Raw genomic sequence first — 7286 nt, 5'->3', positions numbered from 1 at the left:
CTCTAATCCGCTGATATCCAATAGCCTGCTTGATCTCGGGACGTAACCCGTTCTCAAACTTCACACATTTCGAAAATTCCCCAGTAGCCTCATCATAGGGAGTGTAATACTTCGACAGCTCTGTGAACTTAGCAGCATACTCAGTAACAGACCGGTTGCCCTGCTTCAATTCTAAGAACTCTATCTCTTTCTTTCCTCTGACATCCTCTAGAAAGTACTTCCTCAGGAATCTCTCTCTGAACACAGCCCAAGTGATCTCAGTATTCCCAGCAGATTCCAACTCAGTGCGGGTAGCAACCCACCAATCATCTGCTTCTTCTGACAGCATATGCGTACCGAACCTGACCTTCTGGTTCTCGGCACACTCAGTCACTCGGAAGATCCTTTCAATCTCCTTCAACCACTTCTGAGCGCCATCTGGATCGTATGCTCCCTTGAACATTGGAGGATTGTTCTTCTGGAACTCACTCAGTTGACGAGCAGCTCCCATTCCCGCAACATTCGGATTCCCTCCAAGTACTCCAGCTAGCATACCCAGAGCCTCAGCAATCGCAACATCGTCTCTACCTCTTCCAGCCATCTCTATTCTGAAACCCAACAAGCTAAAACAATAAGTACTGATAGGGGTATACAACACCTATCCCGTACAGGGGAAACAGAATAATTACGACTCGACTCGACCAACCAGGCTCTGATACCACTAATGTAACACCCTTCTAAAATACCCCAAATATTTAATTAAAATAGCAATATATCAATCAGAGTAAATATGCAATTAAGGGTGTCACACAATTACTTCACACCATTCACCATAATATTTAGTCATGCTCATTATTTAATTCAAAACATAAAGCATCGCACAATACGCAGCGGATAGAGATCATTCAAAACATGTAGCATATTACATGTAAACTGGTTCACAACCAACAATAAACATTTAAAACATCCCATCCCGATGTTACATCTACCAGAGCATGACCCACTAAGGAACTACACTAGACTCCAAGCACTAGCTCCTACTCAATCACTGCTCGTTACCTGAAAAACAGTTGTAAGGGTGAGTTCCTCAATCGATATAATAAGCATTATAGAATATCATGCAATGTTAAGTAATTTAACACATTTCATCACCCAAATCAGATTACACATTCAGCAACGACAATATCAACTCAATCATACTCAACATCAACACAACACACAACACACAACACACGTATAATACTGGAATACATCCATTCATATCATACGCCATACATACATTATGCAATGAGACTCCATGCATGCGGTACCGACTATTCGTGAACATATAGTTCAACCTCACCGATCAAATCTAGATACGGCTACCAAGCCCACTAGTCCCACTCATTTGAGACCTAGTGACTCACTCACTAATTCCTCACCATGGGAATTAGCTACCACCCCAAGGGCCATGCTATGCACGCTAATCACCTAGCATGCAAACATCAACAACAATCCACAATGATTTACTCACTAATTCCTCACCATGGGAATTAGCTACCACCATAAAGGCCACAATATGCATGCTAATTCACCTAGCAATACAACATCATTAACAACAATCCACATTGGACATATGCTCACACTCTAAGCCATAAAACAGTCCATTCACCAACACATGCATAATATATACATTCACAACATTATGCATATTTTCACACATCATCAGCATATTTATCACATAATTATATCATGTCATGCCAAATGATTCAATCACAGTATTAGCACACTCTACTAATACCTATCCTACTCAAAACAACGGGAAATAATCCCTACTATATCACACACCGATATAGGCCAATCACCAATTATGTTCACGACATTAAAATATCAATTTTTTCCAATTTATAACAGTGTTAACCGGTTAACGCCCTGGGTTAACCGGTTAACGCAGGACAGAACACGCTTCCTGGCCAATTTTAACAGTGTTAACCGGTTAACGCCCTGGGTTAACCGGTTAACGCAGACAGAACAACAATTTCTCAGAAATCACAACAGTGTTAACCGGTTAACGCCCTGGGTTAACCGGTTAACGCAGACAAAACAGCAATTTTTCCCAATTTATAACAGTGTTAACCGGTTAACGCCCTGGGTTAACCGGTTAACGCAAGACAGAAAGCTGTTCCTGCGCTAACACGAAGCAGAATGCAGAATTCTCCGCATTTTCCGCCGTTGGAGGACTTCCGGACCTCCGATTCCGATTCCGTAAACAGCTATACGTTCGGGAATTCACAACTCACACAACTACAGATTCAATTACAGCTTTAACACAACTTATCCAACACAATTTCTCAGCATTCAACATCCCAATTAGGGTCAATTCAACGGTTTATCACTACCCATTACATGTTAACCCATAATACCCATTAAACGACGATAAACCCCCCTTACCTGAGTTAATCCGGCGAATCTTTAAGCTTCAAGCTTTTCTCTTCTCCAACCTTCTTCCTCTTGCTCTGCCTCTTTGCCCTTTTCCTCTTTTTGAGCCGCTTCTCTGTTTTCACGTGAAAACTCTTTTTACCAAAATGGAACTCTTTTTCCTTATTTCCAACTTATATATATTTTCCAATAATTATTATTCCAATAATAATAATAATAATAATCCAATAATTCCAATTATTTAATTAAATTAATAAATATAATATTAACTTAAATTAAATAATTATCTTATTTTTATCGAGGTGTTACAAAAATCCCTAATTTTGTATGGTTGTTTGGAATTGTTAGGTTTTGATGAGTATGCTCGATTGTGGTGATTAATTGTGTTAAAACTGCAAATTAATGTTATATATTTAGAGTATTTTGTGAGTTATAATTTTCTGAACGTGTGGCTTTTTACGGAATCAAAATCGGAGGTCCAGAAGTCCTCCAACGATGAAAACCGCAGAAAATTCTGCATGTTGTCCGTCACAATTGCGGCCCTTTTTTATGTTTTAGTGTCGAAATTGTTTTGGTCATAACTTTTGATCCGTAAGTCCAAATTGAGTGTTGTTTGAAGCGTTGGATAGCTGAAACAGAAGGCTATAACTTTGTTTCAAGAATAAAATGATTTTGGAGATTATTTCATGGACGTTTTTGGGATTGAAGAAGATGAAAATTATGTTGGAAAATTTAGAAAACAACAACTTTTTAGTAACGCCTTCGTGCACGATTTTATTCATAACTTTCAACTCGTGAATCATTTTGGACTGGGGTTTAAAGCATTAGGAAGGTGACTCTAATAGATATTATGTGAATGGTGTATTTGTTATGAATGTGTATATGTACCATTGGTGGATTGTGAATGATATATTATTATGAATGTGTATATGTACCATTGGTGGATTGTGAATGATATATTGTTATGAATGTGTGTATGTACCATTGGTGGATTGTGAAAGATATATTATTATGAATGTGTATATGTACCATTGGTGGATTGTGAATGATATATTGTTATGAATGTGTGTATGTACCATTGGTGGATTGTGAATGATACATTGTTATGAATGTGTATATGTACCATTGGTGGATTGTGAATGATATATTGTTATGAATGTGTATATGTACCATTGGTGGATTGTGAATGATATATTGTTATGAATGTGTTTATGTACCATTGGTGGATTGTGAATGATATATTGTTATGAATGTGTATATGTACCATTGGTGGATTGTGAATGATATATTGTTATGAATGTGTATATATACCATTGGTGTATGATTCATAGAGTTGAATTATGGTGATATGTGGAATGTTAAGATGGTAGAGATGATCTTAATTGCATATGTATTGGTATTTGTACATTCATTCATGGCATGGTCGGCTTCATTGTGGAAGTGGTGAAACTATGGGTTCACATGGTATTAGACGTTGATCCTTAATTGGAAATAGGCGTAGCAGACGTTGATCCTTAATTGGAAATAGACGTGGCAAATAGACGTTGATCCTTAATTGGAAATAGGCGTAGCAGACGTTGATCCTTAATTGGAAACAGACGTGGTAAATAGACGTTGATCCTTAATTGGAAATAGGCGTAGCAGACGTTGATCCTTAATTGGAAATAGACGTGGTAGCTTGGATTCTAGATATTGAATCGGAAAGCGGTGAAACGTTGGGTTCACATTATGGTACCACATGCATAGAGTCACATGTCTTGCATTGAGTCACTTAGAGTCATGTGATAGTTGAATGTTTGCATTGTTGTGATTGTGATGTGTGTATGAGATATGATAATTGAATTTGATGATGTTTGGATACATAACTTGACAACATATGTGATTATGTGATAATTGTAGTTATGTGTATATTTGAGAATATAATATTGGATTTTAATATTGTACTCCTTGAGTTTTTATGTGTGTTTGAAACATGTGAAATAGATGTTGATGAATATTATTTACATGGTTATATGAAGTGTGATGAATTCCTTTAATTGTTGATTTAATCATTGTGCCTTATTATACTTCTTCATAATGATTTGAATTCTCACCCTTTCTATTTGAATGTTACCTTTACATGGGTATCGTGCAGCTACTCAGGAGTAGTATTGTTGAAGTAAGTGAACGGTAGCACTCGAGGTTAGCTGGAGAGCTTCAGTGCTTTGTTTTAGAGACTAAGTAGTGAGCCAATGCTCTGGTCATGTAACACTGGGTAGATTCGTAGTATTGAACTCATATCTTAGTTGGATATGCATTATGTTATTACTTGTGAACATGTTTATTTGAAGAGGTTATTGAGAGATGATCATGGTATGGGACATGAATCATTTTATGAAATGCATGAGTATTCATTATTTTCCGCTGCGAACACATATGCTTGAATATTCATGATAATTGAAATGTGTTATTTTGAATGACCAGGTGTATTGTATATTGATGATGAATGATGTTGGTTTTCGAAAGCTTTTAGTTTTTGAAAACGTCGATGTGACGCCCTTTTGTTTATATGCGTGCTTATTTACTCTGATTATATGTTAAGTATTTTGGGGTAGAAAAAGGGGTGTTACATAGTGAGTGAAAATGCTTGGGCCAGGGGCCCTAAGCCTACTAAACATACAACAGGATGAAAGATGAACAAAAATCATTGAGCCTCATTCAAATCTCACACTACGTTCAACCAACAAACTTCCCCTCCCTCTGCCGCGCCGGAAATCGCATTCGGTGGCGGCGAAGACTCAATCGCCATAAAACCTACTCCAATCTAACCATCTCCCTCAGCCCTATTAGATTCCCAAATAAACTTCTTCTAATTCCGTATTGAATGTCCAAATAGAACACAAGACTATGAACCACAAAAGAAACACCCACTAATTCAATGGCGCATGGGCCTCAAGAGGGATCCGAACCTTAGGGGTTTGGTCCCTGCGGTATCAAGTTACATCATAGCAATGAAAGAACACAACAAACACGAAGGATTCAAGTAAGCACTGACCTAGGAAGCAGCATGTTCAACGAATCTAGAAGCGAATAGAACAAAAAAAATATCAGAGACACCAAAGTGTAAGTCTCTGAATCTTCACTTCTCAATTGCTGCAACTTCTTCCTCTTTCTAAAATTATAGTTTGTAGGATAAGAAATTAATGATGAGGGGATTGTGATTCAATAAGATTGATTTAGAGATGAATCGATAGAGTAATGGAGTGTTGTGAGATTCTGAGAGTAATGAGGTTAAGCCCTTTTTTTCCTTTACTATTTCAATCCATTATTGTTTTTATTCTAATATTACTTTGTCTTGAATTAGTCAATATTAGTTTGTGCCGACTTAGTTAATATGATGTACTACCTTTTCTCATTATTATTTTTATTAGAATTGTTAAATAGCTTTCTTATATATTTGTATTTTTAAATATATAGTTTTCTTATAAATATATAAATATATAAATATTATAAATAGTATTTTGGTTGTTGTTGTTTCTGTTTTGCTGCATTGCGTTTTAACTCGGATTTCTAACCCGTAGATTCGACATTTATATGTCATTATGCCACCAAAATTTCATTTCAGTATATTGATTTGATTTCACCACGTTATGATCTTTGCGTACGACATTCCGCTTTTGTTGTTTTTACGCACAAACCGACTTTGAGCACATTCAGTTTAATTTCATGTGATGAACTCGTTTCGATCATTTTGCCCCGATCTTGATGCTTATTTCCTTCTTTGTTCTAATTAAATTAATTAATTAAATTTTTTTAATTAGTTAATTTTGATTAATTTATTTTAATTAACTTGATTATTTGATTTAATAAAATAATTTTAATAATTAATCTTAATTAACTTAATTAATCGATTTAATCGAATTTCAATCAATTAATTTTGTTAATTAAAAATTGATCGACTTATGTCACTATCAAACTTCAAACCATTTCTCAACCTTTTTCACCTTTTATTCACAACACAAGTAAACGCTTGATCAATGGTCAGGCCCTTTTCATAATCAAATTCAAAAATGACTAGTTCATATCTTGACCATTTCAAACAATAATGAAAGAAAAAGAATATCTGGGTGAAAGATTCAGTCATAACCCCGAGTATCAGGCCCAAGTAGTAATTGCTTGTAAGTCATAAATACTCATCTATCGCCAAAATACAAACACGTCTCATTTTCGCAATAAATAGAAAGAAAAAGACTACTTGAGTGAAAGGTTCAGTCATAATCTCTAACACTAAGCTCAAGTAGTAATTGCTTGCAAGCTCAAGTGTTTGTCTTTCGTCTCAAAACACTTGTAAATACTCAAACAATTTTGTAACAAATTGGAAAGAAAAATACTTCCCGGGTGAAAGGTCCAGTCTAGTCCCGAATATTCGACCCAAGTAGTAATTGCTTGCAAGTCATGAATATTCTTAATCCAAACCCTAAAACAACCTCAAAAGAATAAAACTTATTTTCCTCCCTTGCACGACTTCGAAAACATTTTCAAAAACGAGTATGCTTTATCCATATCGATGTGAAACAAACAAAGGCTTCAAACTCCAAGAGCGAGTAACAAGCAAAGGTTTAATCACTCGATATGTATAAAGGATCACTCCTTAAAAGCAACCAACAAACAATTATTTTCTACAAAGAACTTTGTAACCTTGAGTTCTCCATCACACCTGGAGATACATAGGAGCAGGATTTTGAAATCTTGTCGGATACATTAATAAAAAATCCAAAAAGACCTTTTCATTCTTTTTCTTATTCTCACTCAATAAGTAGAAGAAAACCATGAACAAGCTAACTTTCCATCACAAATCTAACTAAGAGGTTCCCGTTAAGTACAACAGACGCGAGGGGTGCTAGTACCTT

The 7286-nt window shown here is 35.9% G+C and overlaps 1 long non-coding RNA gene across 1 annotated transcript; it reads right to left on the bottom strand.

The window, feature by feature from the left end:
• Window positions 1–805: 805 nt before the first annotated feature.
• Window positions 806–5718, bottom strand: LOC127135106 (uncharacterized). The gene is made up of 3 exons (XR_007808420.1): window positions 5432–5718; window positions 2410–2512; window positions 806–1038 (listed from the first exon to the last, which is right to left on the bottom strand). It is a non-coding gene; the product is annotated as an uncharacterized LOC127135106 (long non-coding RNA).
• Between the last annotated feature and the right edge of the window lie 1568 nt (window positions 5719–7286).

This window comes from Lathyrus oleraceus, chromosome 4 (genome assembly GCF_024323335.1).
Source record: "Lathyrus oleraceus cultivar Zhongwan6 chromosome 4, CAAS_Psat_ZW6_1.0, whole genome shotgun sequence".
Taxonomy (NCBI): Eukaryota; Viridiplantae; Streptophyta; class Magnoliopsida; order Fabales; family Fabaceae; genus Lathyrus; species Lathyrus oleraceus.
This window is presented reverse-complemented; position numbering and strand designations above follow the sequence as displayed.